The following is an 18,182-nucleotide window of genomic DNA, read 5'->3' as shown; positions in this document are numbered from 1 at the left end:
GGGGGAAGCAGGCAATAAAGGCATGAAGTGGCTGGCTTACAAGTTTTCAGGAGGAAGTTTAGTTTCAGAGGGTGCGGGGAAACGTAGAATCCCCACTGAATAGTTTTTATCTTGTCTAGATGGGCCTGGTGAAAGGAGATGGGGATATGATTCTTTTGATTCAACAGTGAGTAATTGTTATCATGACTACAACTGTAAAGGTAGAAGTTGTGTAACAAAAAGGGGGAGAAGTTAATCTTGCATTCCAGGAACAGAAGACCATCAAGGGAGAAGAGTATGAGCAGAATGTGGGACGCTATTCATAGAGGCAGCGACACCAGAGATGGAGGCAGAGGTGATGGCATGGAGAGAGGGAGCAGCTGAGGACTCTAGACTCATGAAAAGAGAAAGGCTGTGTGCTGGCGGCCAAGAGGCAGGCTTGCAGAATGTGTGCTTTGGTTGTTTTAACGATTATATATTCCTGCATACTTTTGTGTACATCAAAATGTATATATATATATATGGAATAGAAGCAAATACTGTTAACTGATGATGCATGGAGGGGATTGTAATCATTGCAATGAGATAAAATATGATAGGTTGACGTCAAAACCAATGCTGTCCCATGTAAACTATCACTGAATTCACAATAAAAGCTTTTAAAAAAAAACAAAACTGAACTACCATTTTATATTCTTTATATTGGTTCAATTTTTTAAAAATTTAATCAGTTAAGTAGTCTCCAATGCTGGTAAGGATGCAAGGAGTTGAAACCTCATTCAGGGCTGTGACGGTATCCACAAGCTTAGTCATCAGGAGGGTCCTCTGGAAGTGCCTATTAAAACTGAGAGTACACCTATCAGAACCACTCTTAAACACACACACACACGCACACACGGAATCATTGGTTAAGATATTGATTGCAGCATTGTTGCATAACAGAGAATTGGAACAACCTAGATGTCCATCAGCAGGGGAAAAGATAAAGTAAATGTGGTACTTACTATCAATGAATGTTGTTCCACAGATAAATTGAATGATCCAGGTCAGGGTTTCTCTACCTCAACACTATCAACACTGTTGGGTCCGATAGTTCAATGGTGTGGCCATCGTCCTGTGCATTTTGGTATGTTTAGAAGCATCCCACTAGCTGGCATTAGGACCACTGCCAGTTATAACAACCAGAATATCTTTAAACATTGGCAAATATACCCTGAAGGGCAGTGGAAATCATTGAATGAGAGCTATTTTGTTGAAAAAGATAAATGTTAAAAAGCATTGTTAAATGAAAAAGATTAAAATACTTCCAGTTATGTAAATTACATAACTATAAAATAATATTTATGGCATAATAGAGGAGTCCAGAAACCAGGTAAAGGTCATTTGGACAGTCTGTATGTATTGTTCTTTTCCAGAATGTTGTTGCTATTAAGTGCTCTTGAGTTGGTTCTGACTCATAGTGGCTTTGTATAGGGTTTCTGAGTAACAGCTGGTGCGTTTGAATCACCAACTTGTGGTTAGCAGTCCAGTGCCTATCCCACATCGCCACACCGGGACTTCTTTTCCACAATAATATCAGTAAATACGTGTATGATTCAAACAGAACCTCATCACGTTCACCTTGTTAGATTCAGAGGATACAGTTGCAAACCAAACCTACTCCTTTCTCTCATGGAGCTTGCTTTCTGAGGAGGTGGAGCCAGATGATAAGTAAAGAAATGTACTCTCTGCCAAGTGATAATTAGTGCTATAAAGAAAAGTAAACTAGGAGAAGGGATGCATCTACCTCCATCAGCACAACTGTGACTCCCAATCCTTTCCTCTGTCCCCATTATCACAGAACTACATGGTCCTTTAGATTGGTGCAGTGTGTACCAACATAGCGACTCAACAAGTACAATGAAGACATCTTATCTGCTTAGAAACAAAGATTCCCAGAACAGTGAAACTGTCGCTAAAAATATTGACATAAAGCATATTTTTTCACAGGAAAGCAATCACTGTTAAATACAAAGAGTTCTGAATTGAAACTGCAAAAATCTTGTTTTATTCTGAAGTTTTCCACTCGATGATTTACCAACTTTATGTAAGCTTTATGTAAGCCTTTCACTGTAGGCACTTTGCGTAGGAAGTCCTTGTTACATAGGACTGTCCCGAGTCTTATATCACAAGTATTATTTCTCATCGCCATCCTCAAATTTCCACAATCACACCTCCAGTCACTGATATGGCCCCAAACACAGTCCCCACACCCACATTTCAAAATGTTCTCTGCAGGCAAGACGGACAGTACTGTGACAAGGTGAGAACCACTTCTAAATTCTTAATGTTCGTTTTTAGCTTCATATATTTACTCCTTACCAGAAGTGTATTTGTGTGTGTGTGTGTTCTTAGTGCCATCGAGTCAGTATCGACTCATAGTGACCCTAAGCACAGCAGAATGAAACACTGCCCATTACTGCACCAACCTCACAATCGTCGCTATACTTGAGCCCATTGTGGCTGCCACTGTGCCAATCCATCTTGTTGGGGCTTTTCCTCTTTTTTGCTGACCCTCTACTTTATCAGTCAGTCTCCAGGGACTGACTGGTCCCTCCTGATAATATGTCCGAAGTATGAAAGATGAAGTCTGGTCATTCTAGCTTCCAAGAAGCATTCTGGCTGTACTTCTTCCAACACAGATTTGTTTATTTTTCTGGCAGCCCATAATATTACTTATAATATTCTCCACCAAAACCATAACTCAAATGCATCAATTCTTCTGTGGTCTTTCTTATTCAATGTCCAACTTTCACATGCATTTGAGGCTATTGAAAATATCGTGGCTTGGGTCAGGCACACCTTAGTTCTTAAACTGACATCTTTGCTCTTGAACACTTGAAAGCGGTCTTATGCAGCAGATTTGCCTGATGCAATATATCATTTGATTTCTTGACTGCTGCTTCCATGAGTGTTGATGGTTAATCCGAGCCAAATGAAGTCATTGACAACTTCAATCTTTTCTCCATTGATCTTGATGTTATTTATTGGTCTAGTGGTTAGGATTTTTGTGTTTTCTTTACATTGAGGTGCAACCCATACAGAGGCTGTGCTCTTTGATCTTCATCAGTATTTTAAGTCCTCCTTGCTTTCAACAAGCAAGGTTGTATCAACTGCATAAAGCAGGTTGTTAATCAGTTTTCCTCCATTCCTGATGCCACATTCTTCTTCATGTAATCTTCAGATTATTTGCTCAGCATACAGATGGAATTGTTGTTGTTGAAGTATGATTTTCCTCATTTTAAACCATTCAGTGTTCCCTGAAAAATTGCTTCTAGGTCTATGTACAGGTTCCCCATGAACACAATTAAGCGTTCCAGAATACTCATTCTCCACAATGTTGTCCATACCTTGTTATGATCCACACAATCAAAAACCTTTGCATAGTCAATTAATCACAGGTAAACATCATTCTGGTATTTTCTGCTTTCAATCAAGATCCATCTGACATCAGCCATGATATTCCTCATTCTATGTCTTTGTCTGAATCCAGCTTGAACTTCAATGTATGGTTGAATTAACTTTAGCAAACTTTTGCTGGCATGCTATATTAATGATTATTGTCTGATGATTTCCACGTTCTATAGTCTCACCTCTCTTTAGAACGGGAACAAATGGATCTCTTCCAGTCAGTTGGCCAGGTGCATTGTCTTCAAATTTTCTTGGCACATATAGAAGAGTGAGTGCTGCCAGTGCTCCATCAGTTTGTTGAGAGATTTCAGTTTGTATTCCATCAGTTCTGGGAGCCTTCTTCTTTGCCAATGCCTTCAGAGCACCTTGGACTTCTTCCTGCAGTATCATTGGCTCTTGATCATCGAACATTTCTTTTGGTACAGTGACTCTGTGTATTCCTTACATCTTCTTTTGATGCTTTCTGCATCATTCAATATCTTGCCCATGTTGTTGTTGTGTGCCGTCGAGTTGGTTCCGACCCCTACCAACCCTGTATAGGGTTTCTGAGGAGCAGTTGATGAACATGAACTGTTGGCCTTGAAGTTTAAACAGACCTTGCAGTCCAGCACCTGAACCCACGGCACCACACCAGAATTCCATCTTGCCCATTGTTGTTGTTGTTGTTAAGTGCCTTCGAGTCGGTTCCGACCCATAGCGACCCTGTACAGGGTTTCCGAGGCTGTAAATCTTTACGGGAGCAGAAAGCCTCATCTTTCTCCCGCGGAACAGCTGGTAGTTTCGAACTGCTGGCCTTAAGGTTCGCAGCCCGATTCGTAACCACTAAGCTATCTTGCCCATAGATTCCTTCAATATTTCAAGTCAAGGTTTGATTTTTTTTTTTTTTTTTCAGTTCCCTCAGCTTGAGAAATGCTGAGAGTGTTCTTCCTTTTTTGTTTTCTAACTCCAGGTCTTTCTACATTTCATTATAATGTTTGACTTTGTCTTCTCAAGCTGCCCTTTGAAATTTTCTATTCAGTTCTGTTATCTCCTAATTTCTTCAATTTTCTTTAGCTTCTCTACACTGGAGAGCAAGTTTCAGAGTCGCTTCTGATATCCATTTTGGTCTTTTTCTTCTTTCTTATTTTCTCAATGACATTTTCCTTTCTTCTTGTATGATGTTATTCATGTCATCCCACAACTCCTCTGGTCTTCGGTTTTTAATGTCTAATGCATCAAATCTGTTCTTCAGACGATCTCTAAATCCAGGTGGGATATGTTCAAGATCATATTTGGGCTCTTGTGGACTTGTTTTCATTTTCTTCAGCTTCAGCTTGAACTTGCATATGAGCAGTTGATGGTCTGTCCCGCAATTAACCCTTGGCCTTGTTTCTTTCCACAGATGTAGTCAATTTAATTTCTGCGTATTCCATCTAGTGAAGTCCATGTGTATAGTTGTCTTTTATGTTGTTTTAAAAAGGTATTTGCAATGAAGAAGTCATTGGTCTTGCAAAATTCTATCATGTGATCTCCAGCATTGTTTTCTATCACCAAGGTCATATCCTTCCTCTTTGTTTCCAACCTTTGCATTCCAACCTCCAGTAATTATCAATACATCTTGATTCATGTTCGGTCAATTTTAGACTGAAGAAATTGGTCGAACTCTTCAATTCAATCATCACAGGCTTTAGTGGTTGTTGCATAAATTATAATAGTTTATTAACTATTCTTCCTTGTAGGTGTATGGATATTATCCTATCAAAGACAGAGTTGTACTTCAAGATTGATCTTGAAATGTTCTTTTTAATGATGACCGCAACACCACTCCTCTTCAATTTGTCATTCCCAGCAGAGTAAAGCATGTGATTGTCAGATTCAAAATGGCCAACACTAGTCCATTTCTGCTCACTAATGCCTAGGCTATTAATGTTTATGTGTTCCATTTCATTTTTGACAACTTTCAATTTTCCTAGATTGATACTCTGTATAGTCCATGCTCCAATTATTAATGGATGTTTGCTGGTATTTCTCCTTATTATGAGTTGTGCCCCATCAGCAGATGAAGGTCCCAAAAGCTCTACTACATTTGTGTCATCACAGTTAACTCTGCTTTGAGGAGGCAACTCTTCCCCAGTCATATTTGAATGCCTTCCAATCTGAGGGGCTCATCTTCTGACACCGTATTTGACAATATTCTGGTTCTCTTCAGCATATTTCAATATTCAATATTCTGGTGCTATCTGACAATGTTCTACTGCAATTCATCAGCTTTTCAGTGACTAAACATTTGGGAATAATCTGCCTCTCCTTCCTAGTCTTAAGTCTGTAAGCTCAGCTGAAACCTGTCCACCATGGGTGACCCTGCTAGTTTCCAAAATACCAGTGGCATAGCTTCCAGAATCACAGCACCACATAAGCACCACAGTATGACAAACTGCCAGACAAGTGGTGGTTCAAGTTGGTTCGACTCATAGCTTGTGGAGTTTCTGAGGAGCAGCTGATGGATTTGAACCGCTGACCTTGTGTTTTGCAGTCCAGTACTGATCCTACAGCGCCACACCAAGAGTCCTTTAGAGTTTAGGAAATGACGAATTCTTTGAAATGCTGCCTTGTTTATTTAATGTAGGTTTTGAGAACATTTAAAAACAAAACACCTTTTACCCAAGACATTTCTCAGCTGTCAACTAATATTATGGTGGTGGTGTGCCGTGGAGTCAGTTCCGACTCATAGCGACCCTGTACAGCGTTTCCAAGGCTGTAAATCTTACAGGAGCAGAAAGCCTCATCATTAACATTATAGGCTGTATAAAATTTTCATAGCATGATGACATAACTTCACAAACCCTTCACACTCCTCTTCTCCAGAGGTGAAATTAATCGCCCCCATCTTGGATGTAAAGATTTAGAGATTTGCTTTAACAAGTAGAGGAGAAAGAGGAAATTGGCAGATAACACTTAATCCCAGTGATCAAGGTTAACATCACCAGTGGGGTCTCATGTTGACATCACGTGTCCCTGATATGACATGCTGAGAAAGGCTCTTCACCTCTGTGATTTCTCACCCCTCTAATCCATGTCCTCAGTTCAAAGTACGAGAAAACATCAGACTAAACCAAATGGAGGACTTTTAATTTTCTGACCGGCACTTTTCAAAATGAAGAAAAGACGCCATCATTGTTACAGAAAAAGGATATTTAGCTTCTCCAGTTTGTCATGACTTGCTGTGGTCTCCACCTTGTCATGACTTCCCACAACGTTGGCCAGTCGTAGGCCTCCTCTTCCTTCGGGGTCCTGGGCTATGGCTCAGTGCGCTTTGGGGCGGGCTGTGCCTTCTATGTACCCAGAACCAGGGGGCTCTGGCGGTCGTGGAGTGTAGGTGTCGTCCGCTCGCATTAGTCCTAGTCCTTCTCTGGGGGTTACGGTGGTGGCTATGCAGGCATACTGTATGGCCGTGTCTGACGGGCTGCTGGCGGGCGGGCAAGGAGCAGATCACCTCATGGCCTCCTTCCTGGACCAGGTGCGCGCCCTGAAGGAGGCCAACAGTGAGCTGGAGGTGAAAATCCGCGACTGATAACAGAAGCAGGACCTCGGGCCCTCCGACGACTACAGCCACTATTTCAAGACCATCGAGGATCTGCAGGACAAGATTCTTGGTGCCACCGTTGAGAACTCCAAGATTGTCCTGCAGATCCACAATGCCTGTCGGGCTGCCGATGACTTCCGCACCAAGTTCGAGACGGAGGAGGCGCTGCGCATGAACTTGGAGGCCGACATCAATGGCCTGCGCAGGGTGCTGGATGAGCAGACTCTGATCAGAACTGACCTGGAGCTGCAGATTGAAGGTCTGAAAGAGGAGCTGGCCTACCTGAAAAGAACCACGAGGAGGAAATCAGTGTCCTGAGGGGCCAAGTGGGTGGCCAGGGCAGCATGGAGGTGGATTCTGCACCAGGCATCGATCGATCAAGCCCTGCATCGAGCAAATCTATTGGAGCCAGTTTTCCAAAAGCATGTGCTTCACTTTGTGTCTCTGTCACATTTTGGTTATCACACAATATCTCAAAATTTTCATAATGCTGTTACACACTTAATAGACTACGGTATCGTCTATTATATGCACGGGAAACCAAAATACGTGTGTGACTCGCCTTATTACAATGATTCCTTAATTCCCGTGGTCTGGAACGGAATCTGCAATATCTGCAAGGTCAGCCTGAAGTTTTAAGTGCTTAGGTTAGGTCCTTTATCAGCAGAAGTATTCCTCCTACACAGTGGTTCTACGAAGAGAAATAAAGTCAGCAAACAATGAAGATAACCTTGTGCACAAGAAACGTCAATCACAGAAATTGAAGTTCAGAGAGAGGCAGCCGTCTTTCTTCCAAAAGTTACTACTCAGAACATTCTCAAAGATTTGCACAGATTGAAACACTGATCAAAGAACAGGGACTTACTTACTGAGCAAAACATGCTTTGATGCCATATTCTTGTTGTTAAGTGCCATCAAGTTGGTTCTGACTCATAACGTCTCTATATAGGGTTTCCAAGGAGTATCTGGTGAGTTTGAACTGCCAACTTTGTGATTAGCAGTCCAGTGTTTATCCCACAGCACCACACCAGGACTCCTTTGATGCCATATGTAAGCTGAAATGCCATTTCCACAACAAATGGAAAATGTACATTTTCAAGATTTTCTAGGTAGATTGGTCTGATGGAGCTTAGGGAGTTTTAAAAATACACCTCAATGATCATTTAGAACAGTTTTGATTTTTGGGGGTTTGTTTTGTTTTTTACAAAGTCATGATATTAACACCCACAAATGACTTAGCCAAATCATGGAGGAGATAATGCTGTGACTTTTTTTCCTCAAGTGTGGGGAGCCCTGGCCTGACGTAATCCTCTCAGAATTGGCTCCACAGTCATTTCTCATCAGTGATGCCAGACAGGGACAAGTCATTCCAGGGATGCTGAGAATCGGGCTCTTGTTTCTGGAACTCAGAAGGACTCAATAGGAACCAGACTGCTGTTTTATAAGCACAAGACCATTAATCCCCCTACCGTGGGTACGATAGCGTGTTGTTCCTTTCTAGATCGCAAGATTTATCCTCAAAAAATGAGGCAGAGGAGGAAAACCATTGCATGCCCTACACCACTTAACGCAGAGAGACAATGCTATGCCTAAATCAGACTTGTAGCTCCCTTGTTATAAATGATCAATTGTCTTTAGAAGTCAAATATTTGAGTAAATGAGGTGGATAAACTGGAGAATAGATTAACGTTTGAATTTAGATTGTAGTTTTCTTAAAAACGACTTTCAACATTATAAAATACCTGTTTGTTTGATTTAGTAAAATGACCTACCTAAATCTTCTTGTATGAATATAGTAGAAAACATCTGGTTGCCATTTTCAATCAAGTTCCAAGGAAACCTCAAATAACATCATATATTGAAGGCAGAGTTTTCATTCAATGAAGGCTTCCAACCTTCTTCCATACTGCTTTTGAGAATAGCTGTTGTTGTTGTTGTTGTTATGTGCCGTGGAGTCGGAACCGACTCATAGCGACCCTGTACAGGGTTTCCGAGGGTGTAAATCTTTACGGGAGTAGAAAGCCTCATCTTTCTCCCGCGGAGCAGCTGGTAGTTTCGAACTGCTGACCTTGCGGTTCACAGCCCGAGTCGTAACCACTACGCTACCAGAGCTCCTTAGCAGGTAACAAACAAAAAAACCACTTGATATCAGATTTGTAAATGAAGTTTTCAAAGTAGCTGCTGTGTTTCGGTCCCATTGAGTCCATCTTGCTCTAATCTTCCCCAGGGTCTGTTTCTTGGGCACAGGACCAGTGCTGTCCTGGGTCTGCACTTAAGAGGCTTTTGCCTTGACCTCTTCAGAAAGCTCACATCCTCTTTCACATTTGATCAAGGATCACTTCCAGTAACACATAAAGTTGACATCAAAAGTAATATTCTGGGGATAAGATTCTTATGATTTAATAGTGAGGAGCTCTGATGGCATAGTGATTACTAACTGGGCTGCTAATCTCATGATCAGCAGTTCGAAACTACCAGCTGTTCCACGGGAAAAAGATGAGGCTTTCTGCGCCCGTTAAGATTTACAGCCTTGGAAACCCTATGCAGGGTCGCTGTGAGTTGGAACCGACTCCACAGCACATAACAACAACAACAACAAGTTGTTCAAGCTCAACAGCTGCTCCTCAGAAACCCTATACAGGGTCGCTATGGGTCGGAACTGACTCGACGGCACTTCACAACAACAACAGTTGTTATCATGACTAATTGCAACTATCACAACTGTAGAGATAGAAGTTTTGCAACAGAAACAGAGGACTCTAGGACCATCAAGGGAGAGGAGCATGAGCGGAGTGCCGGGACCCTATCCAGAGAAGCAGCGACACCAGATAGAAGCAGAGATGAGGACTTAGAGAGAGAGAGCAGCTGAGGACTCTAGACTCATAGAAAGAGAGGGACTGAGTGCTGGTGGCCAGGAGGCAGGCTTGCAGAAGGTGTCCTTTGGTTGTTTAAATGATTATATATTCCTGAGTGTTTTTGTGTGCATCCCCCCCCCAAAAAAAAAGAGGGAATAGAAGCAAATACTGTTGAATGATGATGCATAGAGGAGATTGTAATCATTGCAAAGAAACAATGGTGTAAAGCCGATGTCCTCCCATGTAAACTATCACTCAGTTCACAATATAAAAAAAAAGTTTAAAAAAAACAAGCAATATTCAACACTTGCTTATGAGAACAAGAGGAAAATGAGTCTTCTTTTCTAGATGGTAAGATTTTATCATAGTGTTATTTAAGGTGGGACTGAAATAACAAAAGGGGAAGCAGAAGAAGCAATTGAAGGACAGACATATTGCCAGTACGGATATGCCAGTCATTGTTGTTAGGTGCCATCAAGTTGGTACCGACCCATAGCGACCTTATGCACAGCAGAACGAAACACTGTCCAATCCTGGACCAACTTCACTACTGTTGCCACCCTTGAGTCCATCGATGCTGCCACTTGGCCAATCCATTTCTCTAGGGGTCTTCCTCTTTTTCTCTGACCCTCCACCCTACCAAACATGATATCCTTCTCCAGTGACTGCTCCCTCCTAACAATATGTCCAAAGTATGAGAGACGAAGTTTGGCCATCTTGGCCTCCAAGGAGCACTCTGGCTGCACTTCTTCCAACACTGATCTATTGGTTCTTTTGGCAGCCCATGGCACTTTCAATATTCTCTTCCAACTCAAAAGCATCAATTCTTCTACGGTCTTCCTTATGCCAGTCATAGGTTTCCAAAAAGGCAGCCTCAGGCAATGCTGAGTTCTATATCATTGGAGGCGATCACACTTGATATGAGAGATACTGTAACAATACTGGGTAAAAGGTGGAATAAAAATTACAATCTTTCTTATTGTTGTAGTTATTGTTGGTTACGTGTCGTCAAGTCAGTTCTGACTCATAGTAACCCTGTATAGGGTTTCCAAGGAGTGGCTGGTAAGTTTGAACCGCTGATCTTGCTGTTAAAACGGACTTGTGGTACAGTGCTTATCCTATAGCACCACACCTTTAGTGAGATATTATGTAATCACCTCTTCAATTCAGATGATTTGTGTTTTATTCTTGGTGCATTTCAGTATTTTCAAAGTGTTCAATATTCATAGATAAGCAATGAGAAAAAGAAGCAATAGGGAAATACTTGACATTCAAGATCTGGACCCCTGAAGCCATCCTGGAAAGGGATATTTACTACCCTGGAGAATGCGCCCTGCCCCACGTTGGCACCAAAAGACCTTGCAAGGCAGAAGCTTTCAAAGCTGACCATTTACCAGTGGTCTTCCACCCAGCCAGCACACTTGGAGAAGGTGTCCCTCTGCAAAGTTATTGTCATTCCAGTGTTGCATTTTGTTGTCCCTTCTGCATGGGATACACCTGTTTGTCTAAGGGTGCTGCCTGTTTATGGCAGTGCTTGCTGAGCTAGCCCAGCGCCTCTACTGCATCGAAATCAGCTTTGCCTCCCTGCGTGGCCCACAACACTCAGACACTGCTGGCAACCTTGTGGAGTCTGCTGGCAAAAAGACCAGTCTATCCCTCTATCCTGGGCGGGCATCCTGCCAAGAACCACCTCTTCTTGCCTGGAATGGTCTTCTGGACTCAGCTAACATGGCGGCATCTCCTCAGAAAGCCCTTACTTGACCAATAAACTTAAAGAAGCCCCCACCACATGCCACCACATTATCACCGAGGCTGTCCACTCTTTTCTGTTATAACCCTTACATGTTTACCACACATCTCTTTATGGGTTTGCCTTCCACTTGTTAACCACACATCCTGAGTTTGGTTGAATAGATCCCATAGAGATGAGGTCATGGTTTTGGTTTCATTCTGGGATGGGCAGACATCAGCTATCACTGTCTTTCTCCTCTTTTGAAGGAGTGGAAATTACAAATAGATGATTCCTAAGGACTCCTGGTGTGGCGCTGTGGGTTAATGCGCCAGACTGCAAAGCTGTTTGAACTGCAAGGCTGGTGGTTCAAGCTCACCAGCTGCTCCTTGGAAGCCCTACACAGGGTTGCTATGGGTGGGAACTGACTCCATGGCACTTAACAACAACAACAAAGAAAATAACTAATCACTAAATCACTCCAGATAAGAAGGTTTATGACTCCTCCTCTTCCTCATCCCTAAATACTTTTTCAATGTATTAATTTGACTGCCTTCAATGGTTTCTTCTTTTCTTTTTCGGTCCCTCCTTAAATAGCACGGCTATAAGATGTTGCCATCAAGAAGAGAAAACTCAATCACTTAATTTTTCCCCTGCAATCACCAGTGTTGAATAGGGGAGTGTGGTGGCTTTGTAGGATAAGTGCTGGACTGTGAACCACAAGGTCGGCAGATCAAACCTACTAGCCAATCTTCCAGAGAAAGATGAGGCTTTCTGCTCTTACAAAGATCTGCAGTCTCAGACACCCTATACAGGGTCTCTAAGAGTTAGAATGGGCTGTAAGACACTTAACAACAACAGTGTTGAATATGGCATCTAAATGTCAACATTAGGTACTATTGGAAATGCTCCTGCATTCTCTTAAAATGAACTTATCATTTCATATTATACTATGTTGTTGTTGTTGTTGTTAAGTGCCATCGAGTCGGGTCCGACCCATAGCGACCCTGTACAGGGTTTCCGAGGGTTTAAATCTTTACGGGAGTAGAAAGCCTCATCTTTCTCCCGCGGAGCGGCTGGTAGTTTCGAACCGCTGACCTTAAGGTTCGCAGCCCGATTCGTAACCACTACGCTACCAGAGCTCCTTATATTATACTATACACATTTTAAAATAATTAACCTGATTCGGAGTATAGTAATTTGGTTTTTAATAATGTCTTTCCTCCCTAAAATTAGTTTTAATCAACAGGAATGAGAGCCACTATACTTTCGTTGGAATAAATCTTAATACGTGAGAACAAATTATAAGAAAGAAAGTGTTCTGGTTAAAACAGTGCACAGACCCCCTTCAGATAAGGCAGCCTTGTTAGCATCCCGGGGAGATAGGGGTGAGAAGGCTCCCGTGCACATGACAACCACAGGTGCAGACGGTGACAACGAAGATGCTAGGCAACTCTCCTCAGAGCACGAAGTTAAATCGGTTTTCAGATCTTGGGATGGATTTGACCTGATCTTCTCTTGTCCTTTCATTGTTGTTGTTAGGTGTCATAAGTTGGTAGTGACTCACAGTGACCCTATGCATAACAGAACAAAACACTGCCCAGTCCTGTGCCATCCTCAACTATCATTGTTACGTTTGAGCCCATTGCTACTGCCACTGTGCCAGTCCATCTCATTGGAGGTCTTCTCTTTTTCACTGACCCTCCTCTTTACCAAGAATTATGTCTTTCTCCAGGGAATGGTCCCTACTAATAAATATGTCCAAAGTGTGAGAGACGGAGTCTGGCCATCCTAACTTCGAAGGAGCATTCTTGCTGTACTTCCTCCAACTCAGGTTGGTTTGTTCTTCTGGAAGTCTGTGGTACTTTTAATATTCTTCTCCAACACCATAACTCAAATGCACCAGGTGTTCTACGGTCTTCCTTATTCATTGTCCAACATTTGCATGCGTATGAAGCTATTGAAATACCCTGGCTTGGGTCCGGAGTACATTAGTCCTCAAACTGGCATCTTTGCTCTTGAACGCTTTAAAGAGGTCTTATGCAACAGTCTTTTCATTTGTTCCTCTTGAACAAGAACATGAGCTGGCTGGTGATCTTTAGTAGGAGTTAAGTTTGGGTCACAGAACAAAGCCCTAAGCTGTTTAGATTGGGAAGAGATTGCTGCCATTCTATCAGAAGGAGCTCATTCTGGTTAAATGTTAAAGGATCAAAATTGTGTGCATTGGAGCTAACCTAGCTCTACTTCTTGTTGTTGTTATTGTTGTTGTTAGATGCCATCGAGTCAGCATTGACTCATAGCAACTCAGTGCACAACAGAATGAAACACTGCCCAGTCCCGTGCCAGCCTCACAATCATTGCTAAGCCTGAGCCCATTGGCTCCTGCCACTGTGCTAATCCATCTCACTAGGGCTCTGTTGATTGGTGGTGGTGGTGGTGTGCTGCGGACTTGGCTTTAACTCATAGAGACCCTGTGTAGGGTTTCTGAGGCTATAAATCTTTACAGGAGCAGAAAGCCTCATCTTTCTTCCATGGAACAGCTAGCAGTTTCAAACTGCTCACCTTGAAGTTAGCAGTCTGACTCATAACCACTACGCTACCAGAACTCATGGGGGGTCTACTGCTCGGGCAACAAGTGCCCAGTGGCACCCCATCCCACCAGCAAGCATTCTGTGGGAAGGTGCTGAGCTCATTCGTTGCAGTCTCACTCCGTGGGCCAGGAAGCTCTAGGCTCTGTTCCCTCTGCGGCTGCCTTTCTCTATCACTGCTTCGCACAGTGTCTTCAGTGTCACAGACTTCTCTCTCTATTGCCTCCATCTAGGGGGTGCGCAGCACTGGGATACTGGGTCCAACAAATGTGCTCCATTTCTGGTTCTTCTTTCTTGGTGGTCATGGGGTCCTCCTCTGTTCTGGAATTGGCTCTTTTTAAAGACTAGGGAGACAGCAAAATTGACCAATCTCCACGTTAGTGTTCCATACAAATTGAAATGTTTCAACAGACTTAAGCAGCGCTGGAGGTGCTATCTCGTCTATGCCAAGAAATGTGGAAGACAGATACCTGGCCAACTGATTGGAAGAGATCCATATTTGTGCACATTTCAAAGATAGGTGACCCAATGTTATGTGGACGTCATCAAACAATACCACTAATATCACACGAGAGTAAAATTTTGCTAAAGACAAGTCAAAAACGGTTGTACATCAATGGGGAGCTGCCAGAAACTCAAGCTGGCTTCATTGCTGATGTCAGATGGATCTTGGCTGAAAGCAGAGAACACCAGAAAGACATTTGCTTGTGTTTTATTGACTATGCAAAAGCATTCAACTGTGTGGATCATAACAAACTATGAATATTATAGCAAAGAACAGGGATTTCAGAACACTTCATTGTCTTTATGAGGAATCTATACATAGGCCAACAGGTAGTTATTTGAACAAAACAAGAGGACACTGAATGGTTTAAAATCATGAAAGGTCTGCACCCAGATTGTATCCTTTTACCACACTTATTCAATCTGTATGCTGGGCAAATAAACCAAGACATTGGATTATATGAAGAAGAACATGACCTCAGAGTAGGAGAAAGACTCATTAATAACCTGTGATATGCAGATGATACAGCCTTGCTTGCTAGAAGCAAAGAGGTCTTGAAATACTTACTGATGAAAACAAAGACAGCCTTCGGTATGGATTGCAACTGAATGTAAAGGAAAAATTCTTCACCACTGGATCAATAAATAACACCATGATAAATGGAGAAAAGATTGAAGTTGTCAAAGACTTCATTTTGCTTGGGTCAACCATCAACACTCATGGAAGCAGCAGTTAAAAAAACCAAACAACATATTACATTAGGCAAATCTGCTACAAAATACCTCTTTAAAGAGTTCAAGAGCAAAGATATCTGTTTGAGCAGTAGATGACAGAATATGCCAAAACAAAGCCAAGAGATTTAATGCAACAAAAATGAACAGGATACAAAACTATAATTAAATTGCCCCCAATACTTCCCAATTTAGTTTCAATCACCTCAGATGATTGAATACTTTCCTTCTAAACTCACAAAACAGTAGGCTCAACTTTTCAAGCCTCAATACGTCTACAGATTTAAAGAAATAGAGTTCTTTAAACCAAAGAATTGCTAATCCGACAACAGGAAACTGTTAATCTATTTTCATATTTTCAAATAGAAAGTGCCTGGTTGACAGAGTTTAGCATGAATTTTGTTTCCAGGAGAAAAACAACAACAACAAAAACACAACCTAAGAGTGGGAAACAAAAGATTAAGGGGGTGGGAGGGTGGCAAAAGGAATGACGTAACCACCCTCCACTTAGAGCTGCCTTAGCCATTCTGTGACAGGATTAGAACAAAATCTGAGAGAAAGAAGTCCCCCACCACCTAGGAAGGAGGTTTAATGATTAACCCCACCACTTGGGTTAATGCTTGGACTGAAGCAGCCCATCTCCTGTCGGTTATTTATGAAAATCTGTTAGACCATCAGATTATTGGTTCTCCATTCCTAACTCTACCTTTGAAGAAGGTTTCCTCTTCTGACTCCAGTGGGAATTGTCCCCCCAACCCACACTGTTGTTGTCTGGTGCCAGGGTCGGTGGAGTTTTGCCTGAAGATACACTTTACATCTTCTCTGGCCTCGTAGACAGAACTTTGGGAAACAAACCACTTCTTTCTGTCCCTGGTGAACAAAGGGTGTGCTTCTGAGAATAACCCCACCTGACTCTCACCTCCTCAGGTAAACATCCCAGGAAAGCATCCCCCTTCAAACCAAAACATGGTTTGCTCAGCCCTAAGGCTTGGCTGTTGTTGCTGTTAAGCACCTTCCAGTACTTTCCAACTCATAGCAATCCGATATAGGGATTCTGAGGAGCAGCTGGTTGGTTTGAACCATTGACTTCATGGTTCAAACCAACCTTTCAGTCCAGTGTTTATCCTACAACACCACAGTTGCTTCAAAATCAGTGACTGGTCTAGAGCGGTGCTGTGCAGTGGAACATTCTGCAGGGTGACAATGTTCTACAGCTATGCTGTCCAGCATGGGAGCCACGAGACACAAGTGCTACCGGACACTTGGCGTGCTTGAAGTGCTGAGCAAGTGAGTTCTTAAGGTACTTCAATTAAAGTAGCCACATGTGGAAAGAGACTTCCTGTGGAGCCTTTGCATTGCATAAGCTCATAGGTGGAATCCAGAACCCCATCCAGAATCACCTGAAGTGGGAAATTTCCACTGGAAAGGATGAGTAGACTAGCCTGGAGAGGCTAGAAGAACAGAGATACTTCATGAAAGAAAGACCGGCAGGAAAAATCAGAAACAAGAATGGCAGTCTGATTGATTACTACAAGAACAAATAAGCTGTTCACCCAGGAGCCATCAAGGCAAGTGGTCGGGTCCTCTCAGAGCAAACTCCCTTCCAAGACTAAGACTCAAGGGGAATACATGAGCAGGCATGTGGTCTGGCTGATGACCACGTTGGTCACCAATAAGGGGAAGAGGGGGAAAAAACAGCAATGAAGTTGGGAGCTAAGTCCGACCACACTCAATAGACCTCTGTGAACCCGGGTGGAGACCTGGATGGCCAGCAGTATGGCAAGACCCAGGAACTCCCTGGGCAGTGACATGGCCAAAGAGGAATAGAGCAGAGAGTGAATCGTCCAGCTGATATGAAGTGAGGGGAAATGCACAAGAACACCCATACTTGCAGATAGTACCCACTTGACCTGTCTTCGATGGATGATCAGAACTTGACTAGAAGAAGAAAGAAGGGGGGGGGGAAGAGTAACCTGCTACAATTTGATGAACTTTACCTATACTTATGGGTGTAGTATCTCAAAAAAGGATCACTCCCACCCCCCTCGGTACACAGGGTTGACAGGGATGGGCAACATAGACATTGGCTACCCAAAATGGGGGGAGGTGGGGTCTATAAAGGCAAGAAATGACTGGCTTACAAGCTTTTAAGAGGGAGCCTAGTTCCAGACCGGTAAGGGATAGGTAGAATCTTCACTGAATGATTTCCAATCTGTTGGGACCCGGCTGGCGAAAGGAAATGGGGATAAGACTCTTGTGGTACAATAGTGAATAATTGCCATCAAGACTAACTGAGAGGGTCGGAAATGTAGAGGTAGATGTTTTTTGACAAAAAGAGGGGAGTGATTGATTTTGCAGCCCAGGAGCAGAGGTCCCTGAGACCATCGATTGAGAAGAGCAGAGAGCGTGACCCTACCCAGTGAAGCCAAGGATGGAGACAGAGATGATGACGTGGACAGATGGAGTGGCTGGGGACACGGGACTCAGGGAGGGAGAAGAGCTGTGTGTTGACATCCGGGGGGCAGGCCTGTGCGGTGTACCCTTTGGTTATTTGATGATGCATGGAGGGGATTGTAATCATTGCAATGAAGCAAAATACGACAGGATGAAGGTAAAACTGATGTTCTCCCATGTAAACCCACATAATTCACAATAAAAACTTAAAAAAAAATACAGGGTCATTATGAATCGAAACGGACTTGAAGTCACTAACAACAAGGAGTTTTAAAGTTAAGCTTTAAATTTGAGATCTTTCTTCTTCTTTTTCAAAAATACTCTCTAAT

The 18,182-nt window shown here is 42.7% G+C and overlaps 1 pseudogene; it reads left to right on the top strand.

The window, feature by feature from the left end:
- The first annotated feature begins 6,648 nt into the window (after positions 1-6,648).
- On the top strand, positions 6,649-11,607 carry LOC102825048 (annotated as a pseudogene).
- The last annotated feature ends 6,575 nt before the right edge of the window (positions 11,608-18,182 follow it).

Source organism: Chrysochloris asiatica, unplaced genomic scaffold, assembly GCF_000296735.1.
Source record: "Chrysochloris asiatica unplaced genomic scaffold, ChrAsi1.0 scaffold00018, whole genome shotgun sequence".
Lineage (NCBI taxonomy): Eukaryota > Metazoa > Chordata > Mammalia > Afrosoricida > Chrysochloridae > Chrysochloris > Chrysochloris asiatica.
Note: the sequence above shows the minus strand (reverse complement) of the source record. Positions and strands in the feature narration are given on the sequence as shown.